This window comes from Numida meleagris, chromosome 7, assembly GCF_002078875.1.
Source record: "Numida meleagris isolate 19003 breed g44 Domestic line chromosome 7, NumMel1.0, whole genome shotgun sequence".
Taxonomy (NCBI): Eukaryota; Metazoa; Chordata; class Aves; order Galliformes; family Numididae; genus Numida; species Numida meleagris.
The window spans coordinates 1,661,367-1,677,779 of NC_034415.1; the positions used below are offsets into that span (position 1 = coordinate 1,661,367).

At 40.2% G+C, this 16,413-nt stretch overlaps 1 protein-coding gene across 20 annotated transcripts in view; it reads left to right on the forward strand.

The window, feature by feature from the left end:
• KIF14 (kinesin family member 14) overlaps nucleotides 1–16,413 on the forward strand; it is a 190,195-nt gene that overhangs the window by 125,822 nt on the left and 47,960 nt on the right. For 13 of the 20 annotated variants that reach the window (XR_002441348.1, XR_002441351.1, XR_002441347.1 and 10 more), the window contains 3 exons: nucleotides 1,894–2,082; nucleotides 2,730–2,780; nucleotides 4,147–4,994. The gene's annotated coding sequence lies outside the window, so the exon portion shown is untranslated. Of the gene's footprint in view, nucleotides 1–1,893; nucleotides 2,083–2,729; nucleotides 2,781–4,146; nucleotides 5,808–7,079; nucleotides 7,183–16,413 lie in introns of those variants that run through there. The other 7 variants (XR_002441356.1, XR_002441352.1, XR_002441357.1 and 4 more) reach the window with 2 other exon arrangements.

Consider the following 16,413-nt stretch of genomic DNA (forward strand, 5'->3'; position numbering starts at 1 on the left):
GGGTGAGGACTTCTCTTCTGTCCCCTGTACACCTCGCAGTTGATGCCAGTTGCCATGCTGCAAATAATGAAGTAGAAAAGAATATCACTTGAAAAACATTTCTAAAGGACAAGAGTCTAATTTGGGGTTTTCACTGTTGTTACCGTTTGTATTTACTCCGGCTTATGTCATTCAGCTTCTCGTTAAACAAGAACTTTCAGAAAACGAACAGAACCATGCGTATTTCTTCTGAGAGAGAAATCCTGTCACATTTCATAGGTTTCGAGTAAATACAGCTCTGCAGCTACTAAACAGCAATGCTGTCAAAAGGGTCTATGCTGAGTATGTTAGTGATATTCTTAGTAAAGTGTTTATACCATACGGAAGATTTTTAAAGCGGTACTGTTAATTTTCAAAATTAGTGCGTTAACAAAATGCTTAGAGGAATTACCATTCTGAATTCAAGAGCTTTCTTTAATAAACTATTAATATTTTTTAAAATTGCTATTTTATAACATATGCACATCAGTTTATGCTGAACAATTTTTAAGCTTAATTACAAATAGCAGTACTGTTATTTCTTAAGCTAGTTAATTACAGTGTTGATTACAAGAGTTTGGATATTGAGATACTTCTATCTTAGTATTGAGAATTGTGAAGTGATTCGTTACTCTGTAAGTGTGATTTTAATTTCCTCTTTATAAATGGACATAATGGACATGGATATGATGAATGAACAGTTGAAGCATCTCCATCTTGGTGTTCTTAAAAATGTTCAAAAAGGGGTGCAGTACAAGTAAAAATGTAATATTTTACAGAGCCATTTTCAATTTTGACAACAACATGTAACCAGAATATAAAATAGAAATTTTAATATCTGGTTTTGCTATTAGATGTGAAGGTGATGACACAAATACAAGTAGTGTATTTTTTCCTGGTGCATTCTGGACCAAGACCTCTTTTCAGAAACTTTGCCCATGAGTTTTCCAGATTCAAATTGAAGTATGCAAATAAGCTGGCACTGGTATGGAAAACTTCGTCAAATCTGTTCCATTTAATTTTTAGCTTCAATAAAATATTTAACTGTAGGCTCTTGATTTGAACACCTTGTTTGTGGGCTTCTTTTTCCTCCTAAAATGATGCAGAGGGAAAGAAATCCTTGCAGGACTTTTGTGCTCTTCTTGCTGTTTTATGTTATTGTTTTTGAATGGCTAAATACCCTTAGTGCTGTATCTGTTGTACAAGGACCAAATCCTTGGCTTGGCAAACATCCTTAGGAAGAAAGTTACTGCTGGTTGTTTCCTTTGGGCTCCGCAATGCCCACAACACTTTCAGAGATGAAGTGGATCCTAGAAGAATCTTTTTTGTGGAGTGTAATGGAGAGGGTCTGATACATCTGTCACAAAGGGCCTGTGATCCACCTTATTGTCCTTTTTTTCTCCTTTCACATCCCATTAGTCTTTGAACCTGGAAAGTACACAGACTGCTTTGGTCTCCTTGCGTTATGGTGAACTTAACTTGTGGGACGTCTACTCTAGAAACACCTCGTTAAGCTTTTGCACAACAAATTTGCAAAATGTTTAATTATTATGGGATCAGTGCATCAGAAAAATATGAAGAAATAGAGTTGAACACTATTGGCTCTGATAAACATTTGAGACTTTTTTTTTAGAAGGTTTTTTAAACTTTGCTGTTTCTGTTCCAAGGGTTTTACTGCCAAAACCATAGGAAGTGGATGTATGAGCAAATGTTTTGGAATAAAAGTGACACCGTTAATTTTAAGTGTTTCATTAAGCAAAACCTTTCTTGATAGTGAAGAATGACAGAGAAGGGAAGATTTTACTTATATGAAGGAGTCCTGAAAGGTGTCAGCACAGAAAACTATTACAAACCCACAGTTTCCACGTTTGACAGGGTTCAAGCATTGTGCCCGCCACAGATGAGCCATTTGGAGCCAGACTGTCAATCCAAATGCAAGCTGCTCCGTTTCCTGTTTATGCCTGCGCGGAGTTACACATCCTGACACGCTTGCCTTCAGCTGCAGGTTTTTCCGCACTCCCTAGGAGATTTCTTCCTTAAAACGGCTTGTTATTTATCATTTAAGTAAGCCATTGGAATTTTGTTAATTCCTGTTTTACTTAACACATGCAAAGTGATACCATTAGCTAAAGGAAGATAAAGTTAAGGTAGTAAGGGTTACTGATACTACTAATTAAGTGACTGTTGCAAAACAAAATCTGATCAGACTGTGCTTGCCTGAATGTAGAGAACTGATGCCAAGTTTACTGCTTCACAGAGGCCTGGCCTATTGTATATCTGACCTCAGGTTATCAGTAATTGAAACCTGGTCTAGTAATTTAAAAATAACCTTTTGGATATTAAAAATTTACATTTTTCCATCTGTAATGAGTTTAATTAAGTATTCTTAGCAGAAGGGTTTTCTTGGTATGTTTATGGAGTTCCTCTATGAACAGAGATTGTTTTTGTTATTCAGCAGTATAGCTTCTAATTCATCCTTTTATTTTATTTTATTTTTTTTCCTCTATGTCCAGGTGAACTAAAACAAAACATACCTGACAAAATTCGTTGTGCTTTGTCCTTTCCCCTTAAATCAGATTGCAATGAAAAATAATTCAGACTATAGCCAGATTAACCCTGTCGGAGTCCCATTTTGGACTTTACCTACTTATCTACTTTATTCCTTTCTTTAAAAACTGAAGTTAGTCTAAATTTAATTGGCTTTCTTACAGGTAGCAAGAAGCTTCTGTTGATTACCGGCATGCCTGGCTTAAAAGCTAAAGGTGAGTAGTGACTGAGAAGGAAGATGGCTAATTGAGTCTTACTTCTAAAACAAGTTACTGTTATTTGATAAAATTATTGACTAGGAACTACATATTCCTCCTCACATCAACGTTTTTGTTGCTTTATTGTAATTTGAAGTCAGGTCTTTAACATAAGCTACACTGATTTGTAACAGCACCAAAATGAAATTGGAAGAAATTTTATTAATCTAACAGTAGATTATCCCTTAAAATAACTGATATATGGCACGAGCAGAGTCAATTTATAATAAAAAGTCAGAGTATGTTGAACCTGCACAACTGGGAAGAAAAAGAGAGATTGTTCTGAAGCTTTTCTGCAAATCTAACGGAATTAGAAGTAATATTTTCATCATACTCAGGATTCAGCATTATTTCAGGGGTCGATTGGCCTAGCTTTAAAGTTAATGACCCTCTTGCCATTGACTCTGTCAAAGAATATATCTTGTGAGGTACTCATAGAGACTTTAGCAAAAATATCTAAGCACTCCTAATGAAAACAGAAGTTCTTCATTTGATCACTCATTCATAGTTTGGGAATAATACCATTAAACTCAATAGAGCGATCTTTGCTTATGGATGTGTTTTATATTGCTATAGTTATAGTACCTAAATGCTTGCCAAGGATTAATGGCTTTTAATTTAGCACTTCCCCTGTGAGGTAGAAAAATCTCATTATTTCCATTATGCAGGCTGAAACTGAGCAACGTTGTGCAGCAATGACTGTGCTACTTACGGTTTAAGACTGTTTGAATCTTAAGCCCTGGTGATTTCAGGCCCAGCCCCAAGGTGGCCTTAGACACTCATCCCTCAAACTTACATACCCAAGTTTCGCACTTGACGCTGACACTGTTCTGAACTTTGTTCCAATTTTCAACTCCTTCCCTTCCCCTGCGAAAAATAAAAAACAACCTGCAAACAAACCACCCCAGGCCACTAGTCAGCTTTGGAAAAGACATTACAGAAAATATCATTCATATACACAACTGAGTGAATTCTTTTTCTCCCGAGGGATGATTATATATAATGATAGTGTAGAGCTGGGGTTTGGAAATTTGGTTTTAATAGATGTTAAACTAATCACTAAATGCAATCAAGTTTATTTCCTATGTTATTTGAAGTCTGAAGGGTGGCTAGAGCCTCTTTCCAGACATTCCGTGTTGTCTTGATAAACTTTGTTAAATAATAGCTGATGAGAGTATTTATATCTTGAGTAAAGTGAGTATTGTTTGACTATAATTTTCTATTTTTATCATCATTTATTGTTTGCTTCTTACATTATAGAAGTACTTGATGTAAATAGCAGAAAAAAGTATTTTAAACCTTTTTTTCTCAATTGTCTTTTCAGTAAATACAACATCACGAAAAAACTCTGCAGTACCCAAGTTAACTTTAGAATGGCTAAGCAACAATTCCCTTGATGACTGTGTTCACATTGTGAGAAGCATCAACACACATGTTTTGTCTATCAGGCCAAAAGAATATCCCATTTAGGGCTTTTCCCCACAGTAATCAAGGCTGAAGACAGCAAAACAGCATTCCCTTTGGAGGATGCAGCAACAAAATGAACTCAGCATTTGTTAACAGCTAAGCCGTGGTACCAGTTCCTTTTTGCATTATATTCCAGTGTGTCTTCAGTTTCTTAGAGTTCTTCAGGTCTTGGAGTTTTAAGACACTGAAGTTCTAAGCAAAAATGTACAAGACTGCAGATTACTTTAAGGAAAAAGCATTGCTTTGTGTAAAGCACCCTGGGTTCTGACTTGTTGCTAGTCATAGCTGGCCTACTGACCCTGGTTCACACTAGTTGGGTAAACCTGCATATCTCTGCCAACGTGTGCTTGCAGCATGAAATGTCTCAGGCTCTAATTAAATGAAGAATGCATGTAAATAGACTTTCCAGATGGTTTTTTAATGTAACTAATACAAATCTGAGCCTAATGCCTTCTTTTATTTAGGAGGTGAAATAAGTGTTGTGAAATATTTGTAACTTTGAAAATTTCAAAACATGGGATTTGTTTTCCTCTTATGATTGTCACATTTTAATTTTTTTTTGTTGTTTTATTTATAGCAAAGCAAAATTTGTGTGCAAGAAACATATCAGCTGCCTTTTCCTGGAAAAAAACGGGCTGGCATAAAAGCAAGAAGCTTGTGGATTTGACAAGATGTTTAAAAAAAAGATTGTCATTAATTTCAAAAGATTCCTTTTTCATTTCCGTTACGCCTGTAGTTGAGAAACGCGATTAGAATCAGCATCACAGATAATAGAATGGCTTGGGTTGGAAGGGACCTTAAAGATCATCTAGTTCCAACCCCCCTGCCATGGGCAGGGTTGCCAACATCAGGCTGCCCAGGATCCCATCCAGCCTGCCTCCAGGAGTGGGGCATCCAGCCTCTGAGTAAAAAAATTCCTCCTAATATCTAATAGAAGTCTTCCTTCTTTCAGTTTAAAACCATTCCCCTTTCTCCTATCGCTATCAGCCCGTGTGAAAAAGTCAATTTCCCTCCTGCTCCCTTCAAGTACTGGAAGGCTGCAATGAGGTCTCCCCAGAGCCTTCTCCTCTCTAGGATAAAGAAGCCCAACTCCTCCAACCTTTCTTCGTAGGAGAGGTGCTCCAGCCTTCTGAGCATCTTTGTGGCCCTCATCTGGACCCACCTGAACAGCTTCAATTGTAGTCTCACTATTCTGTGCCTAGGGATGGCTTGCTGGAGACCACCACAGATTTTGCTTTATTAAAAAAATAAAATGTCGTGGGCCTATTTTTACTCCAGACCCAGTTTTTCAGGGCTTTTTGTAGAATTTTCATTGTTTTGGTGATTAGATAAAGGCTAATTTTGTCAGTTTGCTTTGTCTTTGTTTAGTTTCATTTTATATCTGAATTCTTAACCTTTCCATACTTTCAGTGTATTTTTAAATTATTGCAAAAATTCCCCTTCCTTCTCCTGTGGCTAGCAGGAAGCCAGCAGGATACCAATACGGCTTACTCACGGAAATTACAAATAAAACAATAGGTAAGGAAAATAAAGAAATAGAACAAACGAGAGACACTGTCCTCTCTGTTAAAGCTTAATAGGTTCTGCAGTGCTTGTTCAAAATATGGGAGCTTATTGATGCTTACCCCCAAGTGTTTCTACAGAATGTGCCTTCTGGTTGTTCCAGTGTCTGCCTTGTTAAGCTACTAGTTATGTCTCTGTACCCATAAAATGGGCAAAAAAGCAGTCTCGCACTGGCAAACAGTGGCCCTGTAGCCGCGACTCCATACTGAAGGTGTGATAGTTTATACAGAGAAGCAGTTGGTTTATGTATCTATTTTTGAAGCATATTTTTGACATTGATGGGACTCACCATCATCCAGTCACGGCAGGCAAAGCTGAAGTCGGGTTGTCTGGATGTGCTCATCCATCCCCTCAGTGTGTGAAGTCCATCTTAATGTCCTGTCCTATCCTGAGTTGTCTGAACTATCCTGCACTGCTGCTCCCAAGCAGAGCCACAGTGTGTGCCCCAGGAGGACTTTGCTTTATTGTGCAGAGTCCCAGACAGGGGCCCCAGCAACTCCTGATTGCCCAAGTATGCTCTGAAGTCCTGCTGGTGATGTTAAAAGTGGATTTAATAAAAAAAGAAAACAGGGAAAGTACATTTCTTTTCTCTTGCTCCTGCTGATGCTGGTAATCTGATTGTGTGATGAAGTTGCCTATTTCTCCTTGAATCAAAACATAGATTCTTCGGGTGTCTATTTTAAACATTTATTTGATAAAGTTATTTAATTTACATATATGTAACCTGTAACCCTCCCACCTTCAAAAACCATTGATTCCAAGTTGTCCATCTCATAGTTTTCACCAAAGTTGCATTTATTTTATTTTCTGAAATGTTTATTCTAAGCTCATCAACACCATGGATGTATGGTCAGAGACTTGTATCCAATTTAATGTCTTCACTCTAGACATTGGGAGAAATAGACTTCTCCATTTGCCACTGACACGTGTGTGAAGAACAGCTCATAACATGATTGAACTCCATTGATTTTTCATAAAAGTTTAATAAGATGATACAGGTCAAAAGCTCTGCAAAATTTGCAATAAATTCCTTGGTCTGTGGTCTGAACAAGGCTTGGGGAGAGCTGACACCAGAGGAATTTAAATACAAGTTGAATTATATGGAGGATTTAAATTTTTTTTTGTCTAATAGTTTTGAACCTTGGATTTCAGATAAGATTTCTAAAACTGCATGCCTCTCTTTTTTTCATGTGTTTTATTTTTTCCTTGTGTGTCTAATTTTTACAGATGACTTGCACATAATGACTGTTTTTGTCCCTCTGCCGCTCCTGAAAGCATCTCAGAAAAATGCCTGAATCACTCCCCAGGAGAGAGGACCTCAGATTTACATGTGAGTAGGCTCCTTCATTTCTTGCCCATTTTCCCCTGAATATTTACTAAGACTTAATGAATGTGTTTACATCAGGTGAGGCTTAAGCGATGCTATAGCTTTTAAGCATGGTATAACAAGTGCAGGACACAGCTGTCTAACGGGTCCCCTGAGCTGGTTACAGCAGGAGTTAGACAGCTTTCAGAGATTGGCCAGGCAAAAGGTAGGGTGGTACGTCAGTTACAATGCAGAAAATAGCTCTGCAGAAAGCCCCAGTAGCTCCTCCAAGGGCCTGAGGGTTCTCACCCATCCCCTGTTCCATGTCGGTCCTTGGGGAAGCCTCAGTGCTGCACGCCACTGCTGTTGTGCTTGTGGCTGCTGGTGGCTGAAGACCAGCCAGGTCGATCTGAGCAGCAGCAAAACCTTTTCATGGCTCTACTTTGTTCCCCAAGGTTGCAGGCTGTGGAGGAGCAGGGTGCTGATACACATGCAGTGACCATTCCCCTTGAGGAGGGGCTGCCTTGAGGGTGGGCACCGCTCCGAGCGGGGTGCTGCACAGCCTTACCTTCCAGCAGTGTTGTGTGTGTGCACACAGACCTAGACACCTGACAGAAATAGGATGCCTGAGATGTCTGTGCCTGTCTGTCCTCATCTTCCTTTTCAGCAGCAGAAGGTGCATTATTATTTCCTCCTGTGCTTAGAACACTCTTCCCAGTGCTGAGAAGTGTGCCGTTCGGTTTTGCTCTCTGTACTGAACTCCAGAGCTCAGTGTGGCTGTACTCAGAGGGAGGGAGCAGTGCGAGCCGTTGGAACCTGGGTTCATTTATTACCAAAGGATATTTTAGATACAGGATCTGGTATAAAGTTTTCTTATAAATAGCTGATGGTTTTGTGCTATATGTACTATATAAATAACCTCACAAGAAGGCGTAGAATTTTCTTCTGAATTGAAAACTGCAAAATGCAGTTTATTGAGAATCTTAGTAAGTTTTGGCCACAGATTTTGTGGCATGGGGCAATATTAAAGATGGTCAAGAAAACTTAACTTTCACGTGGAACTAACATGCTGAAAAAATGAGCTTTGTGATCCCCTGCTATCAGGGCAGTATGAGAGAGGAGAATTCAGCGCATAGATTTAAAACCCTCTGGAAAACGTTCTGTATAGCTCCAGCAAAGTCCTCTAGCTAGTTCACTGTTTGCTGTTGACACCAAAGGCATCTGAATATTCCTTAATGTACTGGAATGTCCCGGAGGGGTCACCAGTAACAATTGTGCTTTTTTTGGAACGGCACACAGTTTTGAAAGGTTCCTCTCTGTTATCATCATCACTGTTGTCCTATGGATGAAAAACGGGCAACATGCAAACAAATTCTCCGTTTGCTTCAACTATGTGCCGGAGTGATGCCCTCTAGGTGTCGAGTATGAACCCAACACTGGTTGGAGGGTTCTTCAGGAGCCTTAAATTGCTTCTTCTCCAGAGGTTATTTCTGCTCTCATTCTTGGTGTGCAGAACTTATTTCTGTGTTTGGGTTAATGTTTGGATTTATAGGCTATAAACTTAATTGCAGTTTTCTGTTCATCTCTCAAACTTGTGGATTCTGTATATTGTAGAGTATTGTGTGTGTTCTTTTTTTGAATTATAGTTCAAGTGAAACGGTTATTTCCATCTTCTCTCTAAACTCTCCTCTCAATGCCTGGATTTCAGAAAGACACTCCAGCAGTGGTTGGGCGCTGATATTTTATGATTAGTATCTTAGAAGTAAAATAAGCTTTCATGTAATTTTAATTTATCCAAAATGCATTTCAGGCTCTAAATCTCTGCACAAAGTCTGTTGCTACTTAAGAACAGTATTTATTAGTACTTCAGACATACGATCAATTCTGTCATTTCCTTCACACGTGTCTTGATGATGTTTTTATTAGCATCCATTCTGATAGAGGTATTAGGATTAGGAGCTGGAGCTGGTTAGCGGGCTTCAAAAATCAGCACTGTGGAGAGGGTGTTACTTTGCTGTGTCAGCAAGTCAAGGTGGCTCATCAAGCAAAAAGCATCCTCTGAGCTGGGAGTCGGGAAGGGGAGAAGCAGGGCAGGCTCCTGTTGTGCACTCACAGGTGGGTGGGCAGCACAGGGCCCAGCCGCTGCCCCCTGCCTTTGCCCCAGCTCTGCTCTTTGGGTGCTGGTGGGAACGCAGGGCCCTGGGGTCACCTCGCCCTGAGATGCACACTGCTTTCTGATGGCTAAGCTGCTGGACAGGGTAGGAGCTGAAGACAGATTATTTCCCATTTCTATTCTGCACTCCCAAAGATGCTCTGTAGCTTTCCCCCAAATCCCTCTGGCACCCTTTTCTGTTTTCTTGGCTACATTTTCTTATGGAGTATCTGAATCTGTTTTTTTTTTTTTTCCTCTCTGCAAAGACTTCTGATTTTGAGCTGTGTCTGTGCAGTTTATCCTCCTCCTCCTGTGATGCCACGACTACTTGTGTTTTGTGCTTCTGAAGGATTCAGAGCTGTGGGAAAATGTAGAATATTGTGTACCAAAGGAATGGAAGAATATTAGTGTATTGAAACAAAGGGAGATAAAAATTGAATCCAGACTTGCATTTGCCTGCATATTACAGGAATGTGAACAAGTGTAATTTAATAGAGAGTAGCTTAAGTTTGGTAATGATGCACCTTATCTTGTGCAAGATACACAAAATGCTTTTTCTTCAAACGTAGAGGTGATGCATCACAGAGGGAAAACAGCGTCTCTTGCAGGTTACGCTGGAAGATGTTGATGCAGGCAGCCCTACAGGCGCCTCGGCAGCTCCTCGTGCCCCTCACAACCCGGCGGTGGCAGGCCGTGCTGAGCGCGGCAGGCCGCGGAGAGGCCGAGCTGCCCCAGCAGCAGCACCGCCGGCAGCACGCGCAGCGGGCAGCGCGCGGTCAGACAGGCGCCTGAGGACGCGCGCGGGAGCTTCAGCAAAACGTTTTAAAGTTCAGTCTTTTAGTGCCTGCTGCCTGGGGGGAGCCGAGCCCTCAGGAAGCAGGTAAGCGGGAAGACGGAGAGCTCGGCTCGGCTGCAGCTCAGGCGGGGCCGCCAGGGCGGAGCCGGGCCGGGAGGGAGCGCAGCTGCGCGCTGTGCAGCGCTGCTATTGTTCTGTGCAATAATTGGAGCACCTGCGTAATTGTGTTCGAAGTGCTTTAAGTGAAATTAATGAGGAATTTATGAATAAATAATAGGAGGAAAGATTTACATTGTGGCCATAAAAGTAATTTTGGATTAACCTTTTAAACTTTCACCTCTTTGTTAGGCCCCCAAAGAACCGCCAGGTGGTTTTCAGTAATTTTTGTTTGTGCCTTCCCGCGTGGTCGCCATGGTGGAAGATCCTGTTTCTTTCACCTTAGTTTTGTGTGAAGATTTTTCTTTCTGCGTGTTTTTTCTTCTTCTTTTTATTCCTGTTTTGAGATGGTAATTTTGTTTTCTCCTTTTCATCTTTATTTTGCTGCAGGAACTTTGTTTTAACTCCTGTACATTCTTTTCTATTATTTTCCAGGAGGTGTTCTGCTTTTTGTCTTTGAACTTGTGCAAAATATCCCTTCCCAAATCGTGCATGCATACATAATCTGATGTACTTTGTAGACACGCAAACATACTGGTCAGACTGTACTTGGCATGTTTTTGGCACTAATGCAAGAAACATCTAGGGAAGACCATATATCTTCTGTGTAAAAAGTAGAATGCAGTCCTTTGCTATCACAGAAACCAAAGGGTGACTTATTCATAAAAAAGCTGTCTGTATTGCCAGGCAGTAAGTGTTACTGCCCGCACTGGCTCCAGTCCCGTGATGGGCAGTGTCCCTGCCCCAGCACCATGCACGGGGCTCAGGTCAGAAAGCAGGCGCATACCAGCCTTGGCTGCTCCAGCTGTGCATACTCCAACACAGTAATCTATGCTATGATGTGACCATTTCTTCCTGAAGCGATGCCAAGGACATTTATTTTTCCTGAAACACTGTATTGTATACATAGGATCTTGGTCAGGCTGGGTGCTTTAACAGAGGGTCTCAGTAAATGCCGCAGAATTGAGGTGAAGTACTAGACAATTTCTTATAACAAGGGAAGCTGGCTTTGCTAATTTACTCACCAAAGCCTCTTTTTCATGTGTGTGTACAAGAGTGTGTTAGGTGGTAGACTGTGAAATAGCTTCTTGGGAATGTTGACATCAGTGGATAGCTACAGTCTTCTGTCCCTAGTGAACACCGTTATTTCTGAGAAATTGAAAAAATAGCCCAAACTCATATGATGTAAATAAGTTGAAAAAACACAAAACTTATTTTGAGAGCTCTCTGGCTGTTGCTGTGTTTTGGAGTAATACATTGTCCAAGACGTGGCACCGCTATGATGTATTAAACTAATATATCATAAGAGTGCCATAGCTTTGATGATGTATTAATGTAATATATCGTTAAGGTGCCATTGCTCTTTTGATGCATTACTCAAAACATTACAAACTGTTTGGGTTAGTGCACAAGCATTTGTGTGTATGAGGTAGAAGACAGCAAGTATTTCTATACTTGAAAGTACAGTAAAATTTTTTAAAAAAAATTTGCATGTGCAAGAGCAGTCTAGAATATTAGAAAACTGGGAGCCTCTGAAGAGAGGATTGAGCTAGGTGGAACCAAAACTGAGGTGGGAGCTGTGAGCTTGCAAGATCTCTATCTGAAAGATGTACGGAAGATTTGCTGAGGGGAAGAGAAATTGCCTTTATTAGAACCAATAACAAGTTTTCATTTCTTTTCAAAGAGTAACGTGATACATGCTGTAATACAGGAACAAGTTCAGCATTTCCCAAAATGTGCTGACGTGATTCTTCTCAGGGTACTTTTTGCACCTTATCTTACACCTTCTACTTTGCTAACATATTTTCTGGGAAAATGAGGCCGGACAGATTTTATGCAGACATAAAAACTCTTTTGCCTTGACTTTTATTTGCTAACCTTTTGTTGTGTATGTCAGCCACTTTTGTTTTCAGAAGGGAATATAAGATGTCTGGTTAGCACTGAGCATCTTTCAAGATTTGTTTTTACCACATTTCCGGACATATCCGGCTTCCGACAAGCTTTGGGGAAGCATTCTGAACCAAACTGAAAAAAACCCTCGCCCTAAGCTGGATATCAAATTTAAACAAAAGATATTATTTATTATTTATTTATTTTTTAATATATTATTTAATCAAAATATACTATCTTATTATTTAAGATCAAAAGATCTTAAAATGTGTTAAATACCGATTGATCTCACACATTACTTTCTAACTAAATGTCTTTGTGTTAAGTGTGCATTTATCCTTTGGAACTTTCTTGCCTTCTGCAGATGCAGTGTAATTTAATGGATGTTATGGGTGTTATTGACTGGACATATGTCCTTGACCAGACAGCCTAGGTTGTGCTGAAAATTCAGCTCATAAATGCTCTAGTCTTGCAATGATAAATTTAAATATTGGTGTTTAGTGTTATTAATCTCAGTCTTGCCACTTGTAGAGCTGAGTGCAAGATTTGCCCAAGTGTTGATTTTTTTTTCCTTTACTGCATTTAGGAACAGAAGGTTGTAGAGGCAGATGTAAAATCCTGTACTTTGAATGCATTGAGAAGTGCTTTTGAGAACATTTCTGGGTACTGAAAAACTACTTCTCCAGTGTAAATTGCTCTTTTGCTGTCTGTGTTGAGAGGCATATAAAAAGCTGCGTTTCCCAAGTTGCATCCCAAGAGTTATTTGCCAGGACAATGTGCAACTTTACCCCATTTTTTACATCCTGCTATCTTGACCACTAGATGGCATTGATATTGTTAAGATAAGTGGGGAGGAGATGGATGGTGCTACAACCTCCTCTCTTCCATGGCCCCCGACTTCCTTCCTGCCATTCAGAAAGCCCAACCAGATAAGAAAATCCTCAAGTACCCAGAATTAAGGCCGTACTTAATTTTGAAGAGTTGCTCACTGGCAGCGCAGTGACTACAGAAATGGTGACATGATTCATGTACTCTTATGTGGACGATTCCTGTTCCCAAATAATTTTCAGTTGACTGAGTGCAGGCAAACAGCTGAGATTGCAGCTGCGGCAACCTCAGACATAACCCAAGGAAGGCAGTGGTGTCTGGATGTGCTAGCTTCTACGCTCTAATGCAGTCATCGTACTTAGCAGTTTACTTTTTTTTTTTTTTTTTTTTTTCCAGGATCCTGGTAACAATCTCCATAATACATACGTTGCTCTGAAAGTAATGCCTCCTATTTTTTTCTTTGGAAGCTACAACAGAGACAAAGAGCACAGTAATGCTATTTGATAAAGCAATTTCTCAGCTTCAAAACACTATTTTTCAACACAGTCACCACCATTAGCTATGTATTTTTGCTAGTGATGAACAAGAGCCTGCACACCATGCTCACAACAATTGCCATCCAGAATGAAGTTAGTTGGTATTCCTTGAGCATCTTGTGATAAAGAGTATTACAGTTGACATTACCAACCAGGGATGTTAAAATAGATCTATATATGTAGATTTGCATCTTCTTCAAGCCAACAGAACAGCATTTTACAGCATGAAAACTGAGACTGGAAAGTCATGGAGCTGCCTTTTGATAGTGCTGATATAGCCTTAGCTTCTGTAAAATGTTAGTCTTATTTGTTAAAAACCTAGATGGAAAGCTTGAAGAAATTCACAGGAAGGTAAGTACGATCTCAAAAAAGGATGAGGAAAGTAATATTTAACATAGACTTTTATTTGTTTTTCTTCCTTTGCTCTCTTGAATTTGTTGAAATTGGAGTGCCACTGGTGTGTTCCAGCCTCAGAAATGGGAAGGTGCCCTGGCTGGTGCTCGAGACTCACACCTGCCTTGCTTATGCAGAAATAGAGTTTAAATTTAGGTTTCTTAGTAGCAGGAAAGCAGACTTGTTTGTATTTGGTTTGGGAAGCAGTAGGTATTCTCTGCTAATAATATGGGGAAAGCATTTCTTTGGGTTTGCCACACTGCTGCTGACACTGAAGTGTAAAGAGAGGAAGAAACAATCAATCTCTTCTTCCAGTGATTTCTTCAGTCACTACGGCTTCTGTCTGTTGGCTTTGCTGGCAACTCAAGTAGTGGGGCAAGCGGTAGCTGTGATAAGTAATGGGCAATTTGACAGTTTGGCGTAGTTTGTGACAAGAAGCAGTTCCTAGACCTAGCAGATGTTGCCTTGCTGTGTCTGATCACTGCACACGCTTGGGAGGGTCTGCTGCTGTGCGTGTGTGTGTGTCACAGCTTGATGTAGACTAATATCAAGTGACAGACAGCCTCTGGGACCCAGCTTGCAGCATGCATGATGCAGGAACTCGGCATCTCAGTGCCTGCCTGAGGCTTAGTAAAGGTTTGCTTCCACAATCCTATTTCTTTTGGGATGACTGTATAAAGAAGGACAGCGAAAGCCATTTGTGTTTGGTGATGCAGCAAAAGGAGATCAGAATTTACATATAATAAGTAATGAATTGTTTAGAAAGCAATGCCAAACTTCCTCCGGTATAGCAGCGTACTTCCTAGAAGTACCTTGAGTTTTTGATCAGGAAATGATTTGTAACATGCTATTAGAGGTAATTATTTTAATGGTTGTTTGGTAATGTAACACCAGGCTTGGAGAAGACAGGTAAATGAATTCTCAGAAAACTGTTTTGTGACTGTTTTTTTTTTTTTTTTCTGTTGTTTTGTTTCCTGATTAAAGTTAAGGAGGTGGCACAAGAGTAAAAGTACTAGAGCTTGAGAAACCAAGAGACAAAGTAGCTAATGTATCATTTTGTGCGGACTGAAGTAGATACAGACAGGAACACTGTTGTGCCTTGTTATATATACTTTTATTAAGCATTAAACTTTTGGAATGTATTTTGTGCTATTAGCTAGATATTTAGCCAGGTCAGGGCTTTGTCATGCTGGTGAAAAAAATCCAGCTTTCTGCGCAATGGATAAAATTTGATACTTTTTTTTTTTTTAACAATCATATAGATAATATCAGTGATACTACCTCCCAGTTGTGGACATGCATGCTGTGATTCAAGCTCTCTGTTCTGAAAACGAAACCATTCACTGCTAAGGTAAAGTGATAGAAAACCACATAGAAATGTCTTGAAACTGAATACTAATTTTTCACTCTTGATGAATTGTTGTGCGTCAGCCAGAGCTGGAGTGTCAGCATGCTGTTCTGAATGTTTGAAGTTCAGTCTTGGGAGAAAAAAGTATTTTGGAGCTGTAAGACCTATGCTCTGCTGCTTTGTACTTTACTAAACTACATAGCATCAGTCATAGGTCTGCTCTGTACTGCTATGTTTGAGTTTCCCAGTATTCCCTCTGAGCTTCCTCTCTGAGGAAGCCATGAACATGGAGCAGATGTGACCCCCTCCCTGGCAGTTCTATAGTTTGCCTGTCATGCACAGCTCGGTTCCTAAGAAAACCCCCAGTAGTGTCAAAGAAGAAAGGAGACTCTTCCTTACTTGTAGCTCGTAGCTGTTCTAGGTAGTTGAAGGAAGTCCAGGGCAAAATTTATTAGTGATGTTTTTCTAGATTAGTTTGCTTTCTCCAAGGAGAGCTGGAAGTTGTATTCCAGGGCCCTGTCTTTTCTCCTACAGCTAGGGTTACAGTGCTGTGAACACATGTGCTTTAATACTGTAAAACAATATGAAGCCTTTTGCTCTGTTTTCACATGCTAAATGTTTCCAATGAGCCGCCTGAAGTGTTTGCTGCCTGATGACTTCCTTCTGCCTGCAGCTCTTGGCAGCAGCTCGCTGTGCCAGCCAGCCCTGGAGGAGGCAGCTCAGTGGTGGACAGAGGGACGCATCAGGGTAGGGGGGTGGGCAAAAGTGCAGAGACTGGTGGCTTCTGTGCCCACTTGCTTGGAGACATGCCTTTCGTAAAGGAATACCTGAGACTTGTCCCTTGACCAACCAATTCTAAACTCTCTAGTGCTTTCCGCACACCTGTGTTTTAGATCAGGACTGGGATGTTACCTACTGTGGTGAACGTCTGTAAGGTGTTTCCATTTCAAGCACAAAAATAAACCCAAACGATGGTGTTGAGCACCAAGTTAGGCCTGAGCTAGGCTTGAGAATTTGTGGTGCACTTGTGAGGGCAGATAAGTAAGAAATGAATAGCATGAAGGTTAGAGGAAGAATAAGAACGGATCTCTGATAACTTTACAGAGACTTATGAATCTTGTCTTTGGGAAGAAATATGTAACTGATAGTTTTTCAG